Source organism: Marmota marmota, unplaced genomic scaffold (assembly GCF_001458135.2).
Source record: "Marmota marmota marmota unplaced genomic scaffold, marMar, whole genome shotgun sequence".
Taxonomy (NCBI): Eukaryota; Metazoa; Chordata; class Mammalia; order Rodentia; family Sciuridae; genus Marmota; species Marmota marmota.
In genome coordinates this window covers 492,859-511,323 of record NW_026000022.1, presented here as the reverse complement: position 1 = coordinate 511,323, position 18,465 = coordinate 492,859, and the positions used below count along the sequence as shown (strand labels likewise).

Genomic DNA, 18,465 nt, shown 5'->3' with positions numbered 1-18,465 from the left:
AAAAGACTCTGTGACCATGAACACTCAATGTTTGCTTGTCTGTCTAGACTCAGGCAAGTATTTTGGAGAACACACATGTTTTCCTAGTTACCTAGAAAGTTTAACTGGTATTTTTTAAAACAGGAGTGAGTAAAATAAAGCAGCCTTGCTGTGTGGTGTCTTCCTTGACTTTGACCTCCTCTAGCCAGAACGGCTTAAGAGGAGCAGCATCTGTGCCATGCCTTCCTTATGTACAATGTTTGCACATAGCAGATGTGCAGCAGTTTTTAATGGAATGAGTCTGACTTTCATTTAATTTACCAACAAGGTAGCTGATGTTGGCTCCAAGGGAACCTGCTTTCTGAGGTTAAGTAGCAGCCTTGATCATATAGCGAGGAGCCCATAGAATTGGATTTGCATCAAGTTTAAAATGAAGACTGCGTGCCCTATGCATCACATGCAGAAGCATTGCCAACTTCATTACCTGGCATCATAACCATCTAAACTACAGATATTGTAATTTGGTAGGTATCTGGAAGGATCTGCTTGTTAGGATAAAGAAGCCATGACCCTTTCTGTTTCTGGGCTGTCTGGTTAGGTCCCTGCTTCAGTACGTAACCTGCAGAGGCTCCGTTTTGTGAGTGGTAGCTCTATGAGGGTTGCAAGGTGGAGGAGTAATTTGGCTCATTAGTGAGGTTTTGGCTTTGCTTGCATGTTTTATGGGATGAATTATGCACCTAAAGGCAGTGGTGGGTTTCAAGATTTACTAATTTTAAGGATGTACTTAGAAAGGCAGTGATTGAATAAAATTATGAATTCAGAGGAAGCTTGCATTCTCTTCTTGATCCTGTTTCTTCAGTGCACAAAATTGCACTCTAAAGCTGAAGTCAGTCATTTCAAAATGTGTGTCCGTGAAGGGACCACAGCAGTTTTTGACACTTATGCTGGTTGGGGGTTATGGGAGAAAACCTGGCTGGACGAGGAAGTGGGCTTGACATTCTGCCAGATGGTCACTGACTGTCTTTTCTTTTCTTATGCCTACTTAAAAGGCCACGCATGTAGATTTTCGTGCCCTTGTCTGGCTTCAGCTCCACAAGTGCTTACACAGCTAATCTGGCATTTATGATTATTTCTACTTCAAGCTCAGCGGCTGGCTCTTTGGGGATATTCAGACAGAAATGGCTTAATTGGATTTCAGCCCAGACACAGTATTTGAATGGCTTTATGGATGGCATTAATTGGGCAACTGCCGCAGGAAGTCATGTATATGTTGTTGAGCTTTAGAATTTAGAGGTGCTCTTTGATTCGGTCCCTCTCATTGGCTCATTGCTAATTCATTTAAAGAGTAAAATACTTAAGAAAAATAAATATAGAATCCTGAAATTAAGAAATACGGTTTGTAAGTGGACCAGTTGCTTGGATTAGGCATGGTTGCATTATTGTCTATCTGTAAGGCTCCATGTTGATACTCGTGGTCTGGCTCAAACACACAGTCATATAAAGGATTTGGGTTCTCTTGGATTAAAATTTGAGAGGCGATTTGGGGCCTAACATGGCACTAACTGCTGAAGGATGCTGGGCAATTTTTCCAGATCTTATAGTTGTAATTAAGGAAGTGAACATTATTGACTGGTAATGCATGATAAGGGATGCTTTATCCAGAGCCTGCTGTATGCCTCCCCATATGAAAACCAGCACCGGAAAAGGTGAAATCCCTTCCTGAAGGCTCTTTCTGTGTGGATGGTGTGGGAAATGACAGTTTATCTTATAAAACAGTGATTTCTAAGGGAATAGAAGTCACATGGTTGAATTTGCTCCTGAACCATGAGCCGTGAGCCATAGCACACACCTGTAATCCCAGCGGGTCTGGAGGCCGAGGCAGGAGGATCATGAGTTCCAAGCCAGCCTCAGCAACTTAGCAAGACCCTAAGCAACTCAGCTACTTGGTGAGACTTGTCTCTAAAATTAAAAAAAAAAAAAAGCTGTGGATGTGATTCAGTGGTTTAATGCCCCTGTGTTCAGAGAGAGAGAGAGAGAGAGAGAGAGAGAGAGAGAGAGAGAGCCTGTGAACCATGAGTCAGATTTGCTCAATAATGTCATTGGAAGCTGGCGGAACAAAGATGTCTCCAGGAGAGGGGAGAAATAGATATGAAGGCACATCATTGTGAATGGATCTAACATTTGGGGAGAATGTGGGCAAACACACTTGGACAATTTTAGGAATTAATTAGTTAATATTTATTTATTTTTGAAAGTGGGGACTGAGCTCAGGAAACTCAAGGGTGCTATACTCCCGAGCTATATCCCAGCCCTTCTCCTTTTTTTTTTTTTTAAATTTACTTTGGGATAGGCTCTTGCTAAAATGTGGAAGCGAGCTTCGAACACATCTGATCCTCCTGCCTCAGCCTCCCAGATCACTGGGATTACAGGTATATATCACCATACCTGGCAATTTTAGGAATATTTTTTAGATCATAAAAGCACAATAGTATTAAATTGTTGTATTCAATTGGGGATTTTTACAACTATTAGGCATTCAAATTTTTATTTATTTTTGAATTAAATTAGATCTACAGAGTTTACTGTCTTTTAACTGAAACTTTATTCCTGTTCATGAATCCCTTCATTCTCACTGGCCCCAAGCAAGCCCCTGGCGGCCAGCTTTCTAATCTTTGTTTCTGAGTTCAGTTTCTTTAAATTCCACATATAAGTGAGATCTGGCAGCATTTGTCTTTCTGGCCTGGTTTATTCTACGTAGCAGAATATCTTGTAGGCTCCTCCATGTTGTAGCAAAAGGTGAGATTTTCTGGGGGCTAAATAATCTTCTAGTGTATGTGGTCGCTCTCATTTTTGTCATTTATTTATTCATCAATGGACATGAGTTGTTCCCATATTCTTATTAACCTCTTATGGAAAAGAGTGGAAAATTTAAAATTTCCTTTCATTCCACATTTTGTGGCACTTTATGGAATATATTTGTAGGGTAGTATGCTAAGAATCACCCCTACCTAAGAATGAGAAAACAAATTAAGTTGAGACAGTGCTTGTCAGAGGTGGAAGAGGATAATGTGCAGTGAGATTGTTTTTCAAAGTCCGTTCCATAGAAGTCTTCTCGATTACCAGTAATTTTTAAAAATGGAAAAAAATACCAGCAAACCTTCTGACAAAATCTTTCTCAACCTTTTGCGCCACTCTCAGGGAGTGTGGATAAGGGAGTGGTTTCAGTCTTTTTTGTAAAAGTTATTTGTGTAATTGCTGTAAAAATTATACCCCCAGTCCTCACGCCAGAATCCACTTCTGATTTCTTAGAAGACCAGTAGATCGGTCAGCTTTCTGTTATTTTGATAAATACTTGCATGAATCATATTACAAAGCAAAAGGCTGATTTTGGCTCCCAGTTTTAGAGGTTACAATCCATGGTGATTGGCTCCATTGCTTTGGATTTGAGTTTGACACATCATGGTATTGCAGAGTAGAACTACTGACCTCAGGGCTAGGACATGAGAGAAAGTGGAAGAGGCTGGGGTCCCCTGGTCCCCTACAAAAGCACACCCTCCATGACCTAAGGACTTCTCATTAAGCTCTGCTCTTAAAGGTGCCACCACCTCCCAGTAGCACAAATCTGGGATCCACGACTTTAGTGCATGGGCCCCTGGGGATTGTGAAAATACAAACCATAGCAACCAGTGACATGATCTGGGATTAGAGTCTGAGCAACACTTCAAATCTGGGGATGGTAGAAAACCCCTATAGCCCACTCATCAGGGGGCACAGTGGCTTAATCCGGCCTTAATGAGGATTCGGGCCTTGATCAGAACATCTCCTCTGGACGTTTCCGTCCTGGAATACACACGTGTGTGAATAGCAACCTTCATAGATTTAATATTTTCTCTCTAAAATTAACATATGGCCTTAAAAGAACACCCTGGGGCTGTTCTTCTTGAAAGGCAGAGGATATAAAGGTTCTGGGTTTTCTCATTTGTTTAACTCTGGGCTATGGGGAAACCTTTAGATTTTTATAAGACAGTAAAAATGTTCTTTTTTGGATAAAATAAGCACTTTTTCTTTCATAGAACAAAATGGAAGATTGTTGAATGGCATATTCCTGATATCAGCATGCTTTTTGACTGAAGCATAGAATGGTGATACGTTTCTCCACAGGGTCATTTGTGGGCATAAAATGGCACCTTTCTGGGTAATATGAAGCTCCGCTTCAGTGGCGCTCTCCTGCCTTGGCGCAGTCGCAGCTGTAGCCCTCAAGTCCCCGAATTGACTCTTGCGCCCCATGGGATGATATTTTATTAAACAATTTTGTTAAAAACAAGAGGAGCATCATTTGATATTTAAGATGACTTTGTAACTTTTGTCCTTAAGTTTCATATACATTTTCCCTGTAGGAAAAATAGAGTGAGCTTTTCTTTACTTGTGGAAGGACTCTCAAAGCTGGGGTCAAAGCACTGTGCCCCTGGGCCTGGGTGGAAAATCCTGTTTGAGAGTGAGGGCTGGGGAAGGGCAGAGGAGGGGGGCGGGACTTCTGACACCTCAGCACCTCTGGTTCCTTCCTTCATGTGCTAACTCCCTGATCAGCCAGTATCTAGGGTGCAGGCAGCTGTAGGCCCCTGCTCTTGAGAAGTTAGTAGTCCTTAGGGGAAGCCATCATTTCCTAGAAATGTCAGGGTTGGGGAACATCAGTGAGATGGAACCACAGAACACCCAGACTCAACGTGTTGTCATAAAAAAAAACCACAAAAGCAAAAAAAAAAAAACACTTAAAAGAGACATTCAAGAAATTATAATTTGTGCACGTGATTTGGATCCTGAGTCAAGCAAATCAGTATAAAAAGGCATTTATGAGATGGGAAATTAGGACACAGACTAGAGATGAGATTTACATAAAGGAATTAATAATGGTTTTTGATGTCATAGAATCATATTTAGAGGTTGGGGATCTGCCCTGCGGGGTTTACTGCCTTTGCTTGCTGTGTGCTTTAAAGTCATCTGGTGGTGACTTGAGGGGATGTGTGCTTGTAATTGCTCAAGTTGGGTGATGATGCATTTGTGGATATGACGTGTTTCGTGTCTACTCTGGCATAGAAATATTGCCATTAAAACACCATGAATGTGTTGCAAGGAGATGGGTGCTATCCCAGGGCTTTGCACACGAGAGGGAAGGTCAGAATTCCCATATGGCAGGATCTCCAAGCCGCCATGCTTCATCTGGGTTTTGGAGGCTGACTAGGTGTTGAAAACTGGAAAATCTGTTTATTTTGTACACAGCAAGGAGGGGGGGTGCACCTCTGCAGGGGAGTCTATGGTTTTGACACTGGATCCTCCCCATTTGGGTATTCTTGTGTCCTGGGGTTGTCTGGTGATTTTCACAGACCCTCTCCCCACTCCCCCACCCCTGACTCATGAAAAGTTTGAAGTTCCTTGTTGTTTGTGTCCTGTGTTGTGAGACTTCCTGCTTGACAGTCTCACGAAACACCTGGCTGCCATGGCAAGTGCCACAGGTGGGGGTGGGGCTGGGGCTTAAATAAGAGACCTTTGTTCCCACAGTTTGGCAGCTGGAGGTCCAACGTCAGGGTGTCCAGGATTCTTACTTCAGGGACTTCTCTCTTGGCTCTCAGATGGTCTCCTTGCTGTGACATCTCGTAGCCTTTCTTCTCTGTGCCCACTCTTGGTGCCTCTTCTGCTTGTAAACACATTCGTCCTGTTGGACTTGGTCCAGCCTAACTGCATCGCCTTTTGAAAGACCTTATGCCCAAATATTGTCCCATTCTGAGGTCCTGGAGGTTCCACATGTGAATTTTGGAGGGGACACAATTCAGCCCATGGCAGGTGGGACTTGCAGACCTTTCCTGTGTAATAGGTGCTCTTTTGTGCTAAGGGAACCCAGAATAAAATTAGTTTTACTGACCCTAAAGCCATGTGGGATGTCCTTCCAGAGTGCGGCTTCAAAGGGTTCTTCTTGGAAAAGGCTGAATTTCACCTGGTCCCGTGAGCACTGTCCTCAGCTAAGGTGGAGAGGACGAGGCACAGGGCGTCCCGGGCTTTCCAGATGGGGAGGTGGCTGCTCTGTTGGTAGTGGACATCTTACATAGTGATAGAAAAAGGGACCAAGGCGGGGCTGATGTCAGCGGGACTTCCTTAGTGGTGGCCAGGAGGTGATGAGAGGGAGGAATGAAGGCTACCCACACCCTCAAGCCCAGACTTCTGCCAGGAAGATGATGCTGGAGGGAAATGTGGGAAAGAGCGTGGACTTTCATCCCATAGCTGTCCTCCTCCATTACTCAGGGAAACACTGTCAGAGTTCAAATGTGACAAGAATTAATGAAATTGAAAAGTAAAACAACGCTTCTCACCCCCAGTTCGTCTCCTTAAATGTGTTACAGTAAGCTCGTGTCTGAGCTCCTGTCCTGCTTTTAAAGATTCTGTTTAAAACAACAACAAAATGTGTGTGCGTGTGTTTGTGCGTGTGTGCATGCGTGCGTGCATTGGGGGGGACACGTGCAGAAGTGGGGTGTGCAGAGCAGAAGACAGGATGTGGTCCCCGACCTTCCTCCCCCTTGTTGACTTTGGCCTTTCTTCGCTTTCACTCTTTCCTTCCCTCCTTTACCCTCGAAGGTGAGGGATGTGAAATACGCAGAACATGCTTGTTGCACAGACTCATTGGAATTAGTTAGAAGAAGCCCCCCGTGGATCACCTGGTACACTCAGATTGCCTCAGATAGGAAATTGATGTCTCTCCTTCCTGCCCCCTTCTCTTCCTTCTTCAAAAAAAGGGTTTGCACAACTTTTCTTCAGTGGTGTGTCAGATTTATTTTTTCAGTGTGCTTTTCATGGGTGGTGTGACTACCTGGCCAGTGACTGAATCCTGTGGGGGCTACTAAAGAACGCTGGTGAGCCTCTCACCGGTGCTGCATGGGATTGAGCTGTCCAGGGAGGTCACGGACAGCTACCGCGAGACTCTGGCTAATTGTGGAAAGCAGGGCTTGGTCTAAAGGATGTGGGGTGTCCTTCCCTCTTAGCTGAGCTTCTGGAGTAGCGGGTCCTCTTATGTTCAGGAGGCTAGCATTCAATGAGTAAACTGGAAATAGTATCGAATTCCTCTAAGTTAGAATTGTTAGGCCACAGATGATGAAATTTAAACTCATATTAATATTTGCATATGATGTTCTTGTTATTTTAGAGAAGTTTCGATATGTTTTCAATGCTACATGATCCAGTTTTGGTAATTTCTAAGGTCCATTTTCACGTGCGTCGAAAAGCTACAGAGCTGGACTTGAGGGGCCCCTTCGGGCACTCAGGGTTGGTGATGAGGGAATGGAAGCATTTGGTGGCTGAGCCAGGCCTGCAGCCCCCTTGTCCTGACCCACCGCCTTGTTTCTGTGCCACTTTGTCCACTCCTGAGGTTGGAACCCAAGGCCTCAGGCATGCACCATTGAGCGGCATCCCTCGCCCTCGTTGCCACTTTTCTGGTCCATATTTTGCTTCTCGGTGTGTGTCGTTGACCCACTCTCTGGCTATAGTTTTGAAGGCAGAAATCATGGTTCCTGTATGTAGAACTGTCAGAGCTTAAAATCTGACCTTCCTGCCCAGACACTCAGCCACTCATGATGTCTCTGTGGCTACTTCGAGGGCTGGAATCAGAACTAGCTTTTCCCTGCCACTGTCCTGAGCAACTTCTGCTCAACCTGATAACCAGCATTGCTTCTTGGAGATGATATAATTCCAGCCCAGAAAAATGGTTATTTTTCCTTTTCAGGACAGCTTTGTCCAGAGTTAAGACCCTGCTTCCAGTGGGGTTCTGAACTTTTGGAGGTAGTTGATGGGCCTGTGTCCTCTCTGGGCCTTGCCTGGTGCACGGGATGATAAAAGAGCTGAGGTCACCTCCTGGAAGCCTTTGAGTTTCACATTGATAAACCATCTAAGCCGCTCAGTATCGGTCCACATAGGGTTGAACTTCAGCCAGCCTAATCAAGGAGACAGGTGTGGCTTTGTTCAGTGTCTGAATAAAGTTTTCTTCCAAGTGGTTCAGGAGGAATGAGTTGTAGCCATTTCTGCCATCAGTCACCCAGACAGCACTGGTGGCCCCTGTGTTCTGGTCAAGTGACTGACAAGTTCATTCTGAACTGTAGACCCCCTTAGAGATGACTGCTGGGGATTGTGCTGAGGACAAGCCTTGTGTTGGGGAAGAGGGGAAGGGAGAGAGGAGGCATTTGAGAGCTCGGAGGCCGGTGCCAATCTTGTGCTTTTAGCTCTTTCTGCAGGGCCCTGGGGCATTTCTCTTGGTGTGTTATATAGGTTGAGCATCGTTAGTGTGAAAAAGCCTGAATCCAGAAATCTGAAACACTTTGAGGTTGGTGCTCAAAATTTTTGAATTTTGGAGCAACTTTGCATTTTAGATTTTTGAATCAGGGATGCCAAACTGGTAAAGTCTATGTAAATATTCCAAAATCAAAAACCTTCAAAATATGAAATACTTCTGTTCCCAAGCATTTTGGGCCAGGGACACGGAACGTGTTTCGGGTTTAGTTATGACACACACCTGATTCTCTAGGCAGTGGGCATTACTTAAACCTGCCAGATAATGTATTCAATGTCCCCCACCCCACCCCCACCGCCCTGCACTGCCATCTAAGACTGACAGTACCTTTGAAAAGGAAGGTCATACGTGCGCTCTTGGCTTGTTCTTTGATGCAGCCTGACACTGCCCCTGCTTGATTTGTGAGGTTGAAGCAGCCTTCCAGGGTGGCTGATATTTCAGACAGATGGCAGCAACAGATGCTGTTTGCTGGCCCTTTCCTGGTAATCTTTGCAAGGAGAAAGATCACGGCTAGCTTTCAAAGTGGACAAGCATGTGTTTACATTGTGGCTATGAACTTCTGTTAGGCTGGTTCCTGAGCTGGAGGATGAGAGTCGCCTCCCAGAGTTGCCGTGAAGCTTGGTGAGGCTGGAGTTTGAGGGAAGCCCCCGTGAGTGTGGCACGGGGGTCACACGTGATTCTTCTCTCTGCCTGTTACGGTGTTTCAGTCAGGGAGAAAGAGAAATGGGTCCCCTGAGTTTTCTGGAGGTTGACTGGGCTGACTCTGAAGCAGACAGAGTCATAGTGTCCTGCAATATCGTGCCCACAAGGCACACAGCTTTGGCTGTCATCAGAACAAGGTGCACAGGTGTTTATTAACCCCGAGTGGCTGCGCTGGAATGAAGCATGTTAGTGATGGATGCTAGCATTGGCCATCCAAGTCAGGCTCTGAGGTTGCCAGGAAATAGCCAGGACCACCCAGAAGACAGTGACATCAGGAATTTAGGATGAACAAGACAAGCTTGCACAGGAGCTTCTTGATGCCCAGCCCTGTACCTGGGGCAGGTAGCACAATGAAGTCTGCAGACCATGGGACCCATGCATGCAGCATAAAGCATGCTCTTCCAGTCAAAGTAGGTGATCAACTCCACACCTCCTAGAAGTCTGGAAAAAAGTTTCTAGGTGTTAAAGAATTCAGACAATCCTGCAGTTTTTGCAATGGTGAAATTTTTTACTATTTCGTATCTACATTAAAGTGAAGAAAGAGATACGTATGGTATAGGTATTAATCCCTCTTTTCTATTATTTCGTGGTGCTGGGGGAGTATTTTTAAAGGAAAGCATAGAACCTTTCATTATATTTCCACCTGCCTGAGTCTGGCTGTGTAGAAAATCCTTGAATAAATTCTTTTGTGAAGGCCCTCTGCAGTGCAGGTGACCTTGTACCTGATAGTGTTTAGCTTGCATTCTGATGGTTTTTTGCATAAAAGTGTCTGCTTTCCTGATGGGTAGAGGTCACATTTTGTAATTAAGACCTGATTTGAGTGTTCTTCCTGAATAGAAGTTTTGAATCAGCTGATAGCCTCACGTCCCTCAGAGGCAATGGCAACTTTACTTAGGTTCACAGAGAGAGGTTTTTCTCCACTACGTTTATTTCAGTTTCAGGTGCATGCTTAGTGTGCTGATTGCCAGTGCCATGCTTTTCTTGAGGAAAACACTGCACCGCTCATTTATCACCCTTTAATCCAAGGTGGCCACTGCAATCTGGAATGGATTTCAGGCAGTTTCACTTCATGTCCCCTGCTCCATGACATTGGTTCAAGTCTTGCTTCATTCCGTCTGCGACTTCCTTTACTGATTGTGCTCAGAGGCTTTGTGTTCTGACTTGTCCAAGTATCAAAGGACCCAGGTTCCCAGCCAATTCACTGTTACTTTGCTTAGGGCTAGCCCATCAGTTGTTCACATTTGGTTCCCTGTTGGCACGATTAGGGTTTCTTCTATAGACCATCAGAAAGAACAAGGGGTGTGCAAAACCCACTGAGTTTGAAATTTAACAACCTAAGTGATTTCCTAACTCAAAGCCTATCAAGGAAAACCTTTGATGTCTCTATTATGGTTTGAACCTTAAATATACCCTAAAGACCATGTACTGAAGGCTCATTGCCAGCGCATGGTGCTGTTAGGAGATGGTGAGGCTATAGGAGGTGGAGCCTAGAGGGAGGAAGTTAGGTCATTGGGGGCATGTCCTTAAAAGAGATACTGGGGCCCTGGCCCCTTCCGTCTGCTCCCCATCTTCTTCCTGCCATGATGTTCTGCCTCACTACAGGCCAAGGAGCCAACTATCCATGGATTGAATCCTTTAAAACCACGAGTGAAAATAAATCTTTCTTATTAGTTGATTGTCTCAAGTATTTTGACATAGCAACAGACAGCTGACTAACACAGTCCCTGAGAAACACCTCTGTAAATTTAGGTATTAGTATCTATCCTGGAAGGTTATTAGAAAGATGAAATAATCGCACTCATTTGAGTGTGATGCATTCAAGGGAGGCCCTGAATTTGGACACCTCAAATGGCCACACGGATTCTCCCTGGCATTGACCTAGGGAAGCCTGACTGGGCAAATTTACTTGTCAATATCTTAAAAATGCAGCTTCTTTTTGGAATAGTAGCTGGAACTACAAATAGCGAAGTAATTTGGGGTCATGGCTGCCCAATACACTGCCATGTGTTGATTACTTTTTACAGTAAGTGGTGTAAATAACAAGACATTAAAATATCAGCATAAGAAATAAGAACTCTGGTTTCAGACCTGAGACCAGATACAGTACTTGCATTTCCAGGGGACCTGTCATTGTAAACCCCTGACAGAGAGAAGGGTGTAATCTTTCAGGTATGCTTTTAAATCTTGCTCACATCTAGTATTCCCATTGTGTTTGGTTATCAGCTTTTCCTTGAATGAAGTCATACCTTTAAAAAAAAAATCATGCAGCTTTTAACATGATTCTAGAGAATGCATAAAGAGGGGTTAATTTTTAAATCAAAATTTATGAACTTGCCTTATAACATTTTTATGATAGCCCTGGTTGAATTATCTTTTTCTATTTGACTAAAATAGAATTCGATTTTTCTGTGGGGTATTTAACATTTTGGGTCATAATCATGCTAGGAATGAATTAATAGATCTTCTCCAAGTGAACTGTCAAGAAAGAGCCCCTCTGGGTTTGAAATGTAATTAAAAATGCCAGTGAACTCACTCAGAAGTCCACCGAGTACTTCAGGGTCCCCTGGAAAATGTTGGTCAAGGACTGGAAATGTTTACCCAAGTGTAGAGCACGTACTGCAGCAGCAAACTCACCAGCTGGGAGGGATCTGCAGTCACCTTTGTCAGGCTTCTGTCCTCTTGACTTCCGTGTGGTTTTGAAGTATTTCTCTCAGATTTCCTGGGTAGGGTGGAGGGGGTGTCTTCAACCCAGGGAGAGAGATCCCGGCCATCTCCCAACGAATGGCTGGGGCAGGACTTCCAAGAGAGGAATGTGTCTCAAAGAGGACCCAGGCCCTCCTGGTCCTTGACCCAGGTTCCCAAACATGCCCACTTTGCACTTGGGATCCATTCTGTTATTTTTGGCAAGCTTTGAGGGGTGCAAGCAGTGGCTGTTGAAAGGAGGGCTGAAGGCACTGGGGAGCTCAGATCCCCTCTCCCAACCCTCTCCTCCTGTTGAGGGTAGTGGAAGGTGGAGAGTGGTGGGGCGCTGGTTTTAGGGGAGAGTCTCTGGACACAGCATCTTTCCAGCAGAGCCTGTTGGTTTTGGCAAATCAATAACCAGTCATTTTTTTTAAGTGATTAAAATCAAACACGCATACCTGATACATGTTTCTTTCTATCACTTTATAGATTTTTATAGGTTCCTTCTATACAAGTGACGGCCCAGGTCATCCATCTCTGCTGAGATTTGCATTGGATTGGAGAGTTTGGAGGATCCCAGGGGCCTTGACACTTCAGAGGCGTATTCGGCTGTAAAATTCATCTTTTTGAAGAGTTCTGCATTTTGCCAGTCACCTCTTGTAACTGTGTGCCAAAGGTAAGTGTGCAGATTTCTGCAGGAGACCAGCGGAACTTGCCGCTTTTACCTTGAGTGCTTAATTGACATGGGAGGCTTCCAACTAGCATTTTGCAAGTAACCATAACCCAAACCACATTAAATTTAAGTTTTCAAGGAACCTGGTCCTTAATCCCCTACTGACTGCAGTGTGTGACGGTGCGGAAGTATGTAGAATCGTGGGTACCTCCCACCTACAAGCTGGCCTCTGCTCATCCACCTCCCCACATGGTCTGATGTGGGGGGCAGTAGGGGGTAGGGGTCTCCTGTTTACTGTACTGGGCCAGGGAGTGCAAAGGTAAATAACAATTGCTCTTAAGTGCTTTCAGTGTAGTACGTCTTTGATTCCAGCTTTGATGTTAAAGCTAAGTCTATATTAAAAGTGCAAACAAATAAAGGATTTTAAGGAAGGTTTACTTGTCCTGTGAAAAATTACAACAAAATTACAACAGTAACATGGATGTGGATTTTGGGATCCAGGGTTCATTTAATAGCAGCAATTGGGGGACAAAAACATGTGGTTCTATAACAAAAGTCCTTTTTTTTTTGTTTTGTTTTTATTTTTTATTTTGGCCATGCTAGAGGCTGATCCCAGGACCCCATACCTGGTTGGCAAGCGCTGTACCACTGAGCTACACCCCCAGCCCACAAATATATTTCTTAACTTTCACAAGTTGTTTGGGGTATTTGACTCAGGGTATGAGTTAGTATTTGGTGGTCTCGTTAATCTGGTGTTTCATCTCAGGCCAGGCAGAAGGAAGCGCTTTATGACCAAGTAAAATTTCACCTCCAGAGCATTGTCTCAGAACTGCCAGGAAAAAATCCAGTACACCCGCTTTCCTTGCAAACATTATTTTGTTTCTGTTATTTCCAGATGGTTCTATACTCTGAAATCTCTCTGTGTAGTGGTTTCCATAAATTCACTACCTTAGGATAAATTAGAATTTCCTTTTACTTGGTCTAGAAGGACTATTAAAATTGTGAATGTCTCTTTTTCCTTGACCACTTGTTTTGTTTGTTTTCTGTCATTTGGAACCTGCTGAGTGTTAGTTATGTCCATCTGGCATTCGGAACACCACAGAATCAGTAGGTAGTATTTCTAAGGGTAGGATTTTGTCCATTGTTTTCTCCTTGGTACCCTTTATGATTTCCTTTAGAGATAATGACACATTGTCCATTTGTTTAGGGTGTCGTTTATCATGAGTCCAGAGCTAGGGTGTGGTTTGGGGTTGAGCCCTGGACTCTCAGGTTAGGTCTCCTGATTCGCAGGCTTCCCTGCTGACCTTTACCACACTGTGATCCCCACCCTCCCCACTGAGGGCGCTGTTGAGCTTCAGACCCCTCATGCTTTCACAGGGCTTTCCAGGGTCTCTCTTCCAGACCTTACAGAAGATGACCACCACTGGGGCGTTCTCATCCTGGGAGACTTAGGAACATAAACTCTTCTTAAACCCCTTGTGATTTAAAAGAAAAAAAAAATCATTTAAGTGGAACCTTTTCAGACTTGAGCATTTGCAAAATATGGTCAGCCCCATGTCAATCTGATTGTCAGGTTTCAAGGGAACATAAGCTGGAAATGACAGATCCTTAGATCTATTCAGCAGAATTCATTAATAATTCACCTGGAGCAGTCTCTGGCACATGCTCCTGAGGAAGTTCTTAATCACCAGTGACGTTAACAGACTTGGAGTTCTCACTCTTCTTTCAGAAAGCCAGGAGGTGGGGAAGTAGCGTGCACACGCATGGCTGCATGTTCAGCATCAGCACCACAAAAGGGCAAGTCACAGGGTCACACAGGCTGGCTAGACCCACATCTGGGGCTGCGCTAAGGGAGCAGTTAAAGGAAGTGGGGGTCCAAGGTATCAGGGAGGGAACTGATGGGATCTCTGAGCCCCTGTTCCATGGGCTGCATTCTCTGCCCTGTATTTTGTCTTCCCATTGAAGTAAAGCGGCATAGTCTTGGGGTCCTCCCTGTCTCTGACCTGCCTACTTTGAGGAGTGAAGAGTGTGGTAAGAGATGGAGTCCTACTTCTCCTTTTCACACCTTCATAGTAGGATTTTTTTGTTTTGTTGTGTTTGGGTACTGTGATTTGAACCCAGGCGTGTTTTACTGCTGAACTGTCTCCCCAGCCCTTTTTGTTTTTTGAGACAGAGTCTCTAAGTTGCTGAGGGAATTGCCACTGCTGAAGTGGCTGCGGCTGACTTGGAACTGCAGTCCTCTTGTCTCTTGAGTTGCTGGGATGGTAGGTGTGTGCACTGTACTCAGCCAAAGTGTTTGCACATGTACAACCTGCCTTTAGTTCCTCCAATTCATGCTTGAAAATGTACTTTAATTCCCTGTTGTTGGAGGCTGACTATTGGCTACTGGGGATGGAGGTTGAGAAAGGCTTGACACTCTGCGCTGAGAATGTTCTACCTTTTTAAAAGCTGCTGGAGGCTTTTCCAGAGGATTGGTGGCCTCAAGGGTTAGAAGGATGTTGGTACAGGGAAAGGGGATGGCTTAAGTGACGAGACTCGAGGACTAAGATCAGTCAACAAAACCTGGATTTCACAAAGTTGCCAGTTGGTGACAGCAGTATCCAGAGTGCAGATGTCATCTGTGATCCTTTACACATCCTTGGCCCTTCCACATAGAAGCAGCAGTGACTTCGTTTAATTGAGCAGGAGAAAATGAAAAGTTATGCCTCTCTGTCATTCTTACATTCACAAGAATGCTATCCAGTAATAATTCTTGTAGTGAAGAAGAGTTTTACTACTTATATTAGCCATAATTTACATAAGAGTAAGGTTTACACATATTTAGTCTGTTTTGTTTTACTATAACAAAATGCCTGAGTCTGGGTAACTTTATAAAGAGAATAGGTTTATTTACTTCACAGTTCTAGAGGTTCAAGGACTCTGTGGCTGGTGATGGCTTCTTGCTGGCAGAGTTCTGAGACGGCAAAGGGTGTTGCAAGAGATAGGGAGTATGGGTGTGCCTGTGGTGTATTCTCTCCCCCTCTTCTTATGAAGCCACCAGAATTCAATTGTGGGGCTCCACCCTGATGAGCCTATCTGATCCTAATCAACCCCCAAATCCTCACCTCTAAACACTATAATCAGATTAATTTGCCACCCTCTTAATACCTCACAATGAGGATTAAATATTCATCCATGAACCCTTGGGAGACACACTCAGACCACATCCTAAGCAGAGCAGTATGTTTGGGAAACTTGCCTTCCATTTGTTCCTGCCATTTACCATGTTCCAGCTTTTTGGTGTTTTGGAGAATGCAGCCAAACTTTGCCCCACCCTCAGGGATTATTTGGAAAGACATTTTACATACAGGGCTCCTTGCTCAGTCCTTGAGTTTCTAGGGCTACAACTGCAATTGCATGTGTGGAGCTGGAGATCCTCTGGTGCCTGGAGGTGACTTGTTGGGTTTCTGCTGAAACAGAGGTGACCAGCCCCCTTCCTGCCACACAGTGGGGCTCCTGGGAGCTGAGGGAAAAGGTCTGTGCAGTGTGGACCAGGCGCTTCTTCCTAACGTGGCACTAGAGTATTGAGGGACGGACGGCCACAGCCTCTGGGTCTCCAGGTTTATAACTGGCCCAGGAAAGTATTGACAGCTGTTTTTTTAAAAAAAAAAAAAGAAAAGAAAAGAAAGGGAAAAAGAACGCTGCTTCCACCGCAGTGACCATGGCATTGTAGCTGGTGGAGGCAGCCACACCCCGGTGGCAGGTGCCTTGCCCAGGGCCCGCCACCTCCGGCACAGGCAGAGGTGTCAGCCCTGTGTGCTGGGTGGAGACAGGAGCGCAAGCCTTTTCACCAAGGTCTGCTGCTTCTAAGCCCAGGTTCTATTTGCTGCCCGTGCTGCTGTCTCTGACATACCTGGATCATGACACGGTGACACCCGTTCTCTGTGTGTTTACCTTGAACTGGGACTTGAGCTCTGAGAGAATAACAGCTTGGTCAGAGCCCAGTGCCGGTGGGAGGGAGAGCAGGCTGGAAGCTCCACCCAAAGCCTTGCCTTCTACTGCAGCATGAATTCCATTTCATTTCTTTTTCTCTTGGAAAAATCTCCAGCATGTAAGTATGATTTGGCGGAGTGTCCCTTTTCACCACTGAGGGAAGGCTGTGGGAGGATCGGCAGGGTGGGGACAGGAGCTCCCAGTGGCTGTTCCAGGTGATCTGAGGATAGGACACGGGCCTCCCAGCTCCATGGGGCTGGGACTGGGCTGGGCTCAGAGCCGTGCTGGATTCAGGATTCCCAGGTTCCGATTAGACCGGCTGAGAGAGAACCTATGGATACCAGGGGATGACCTCACGTTTAGTAGCCACTTCCTGGTCCTTTGTGCAGCACCTCCCCACCGAGCAAAATTACCTAAAGTTGTGATTTAACATTTCTGCCATGACCCGTGAAATAGTCACTTTCTCACAGCTGAGATGATCATCAAAGTTAAGTCCTGCGTTTTTTCCTCCACATTTTAGCTAACATGCCCTGGCCGGGGCTTCCTAGAAAACTGGAGAAAAAAATAAAAAAACAAAAGAGCCAAGTCCCTGACTGCTTCCCCCACCACCACCTTTTCTCCATGACAGATTCTAGAGATTAAATACAGAACATTCTGGTACATTTTAGCTACCTGTGTCTCTCCTCTCCCCAATCTGAGGTTTCGTTTTCTGCATTTTCAGTTACCCATGGTAAACAACTGTTTCAATATTAAAGGGAAAATTCCAGAAATGATTGGTGGTTTTAGATTGCGTGTGGTTCTGACTAGTGTGAGGAAGTCTTGCTCCATTCCACCCCAGGAATCATCTTTTTGTCCAGCCTCTCCATGCTCTGTGTGCCATCTGCCCGTTGGTCATTTGGAAGCCTCCTGGGTTATCAGTCACTGTCACCGTATGGCCGGGCTTGTGTTCACGTATCTCATATTTTACTTAATAATGGCCCCAAAGCACAAGAGCAGCGATGCCGGCAAGTTTGCTACTTTATACTTTATTAATTTATGTTGTTATAATTATCCTGTTTTATCATTAGTCATCATTAATCTGTTTCTGTATCTAATTTATGAATTCAACTTTGTCATAGATATATAAGTATAGGAAGAAACAGAGCAGATAAGAGTACATTCTATGACTTTAGACCTCCACTGGGAGTTCTAGAGCCTATCCCCTGAGAATAAGGGGGATCTTTAGTACCTTAGAGTTACAAAGGAATAGTCCCCCACAGCCTATTATGTAGAAGAAAATGAGCCCAGACAGGTCCTGTATGTACTGGACACAATGCTGCATGGTGACCTGTGGCTCACACCTGAATGTTGGTTCGTGGATATCTGGGGTAGTACGTGCTCTGTGTTGCTTTAGGAATCCCCAGGCCTGACACATAGGTGATGGGACAGGAAAAAAACTACAGTCAAGAAGCAGGCTCGGAAGAGCCTCCAAGGAGAAGATTACTGCTGTTGAAGTTCCAAAATTAGGAAAAGTAGACAGTGTTTTTTTTTTTCCTTGACTTTATTCCTCCAGAAAAGCAAGAAAGTAGACTCTCGCTGTGCATGTGTCTCAGGGGTGGGGTGTAGGCTTTTTTGCGAACTAGAACTAGAATAGGTAATTAAAAATAAATTGCTCTGCTGGTATGAGAATACTCTGGGATGCCACGAGAACGCTGCTCCGGAGGGTATGTTGGGAAATGGTAGCAGTGCCTGCCTACTCGTGTCTGGCGGTCCTGGAACACTGGGGCGTGGGTGTACCAGGGACATCCGTTGTGCCTCCACCTCCACCTGCCACTGGTGGGCCTCACTGTGGGGAGTCAGAGCAGCCTGAGACTTCCATTTCTGCTTATCATAGTCACTTTCCCCTCTGGCTTTTATTATGTCATTGTCAGTGTTTTCTTTGGAAATGTCGTTGGCTCCAAGATATTAAAATGGCTTTAAAAACATTATGAATAAGTCAGACCACGACAGATCAGTTTCAGGGGGATGATCTCGGGGACTGTGTGAACGAGCAACATATGAATGAAATGCATGATTCAGATGGAAACAAATGATCCCTAACACTCCCCAGGGTGGCATGGTGGCCAGGTTCTCCTGCCAGATCTGTGACAGT

The 18,465-nt window shown here is 45.0% G+C and overlaps 1 protein-coding gene across 2 annotated transcripts in view; it reads left to right on the top strand.

The window, feature by feature from the left end:
* The window catches only part of Nck2 (NCK adaptor protein 2), a 146,310-nt gene that overhangs the window by 58,736 nt on the left and 69,109 nt on the right, over positions 1–18,465 (top strand). For both annotated transcript variants that reach the window (XM_048810463.1, XM_015505004.2), the window contains exon 2: positions 12,179–12,365. The gene's annotated coding sequence lies outside the window, so the exon portion shown is untranslated. The remainder of the gene's footprint in view (positions 1–12,178; positions 12,366–18,465) is intronic.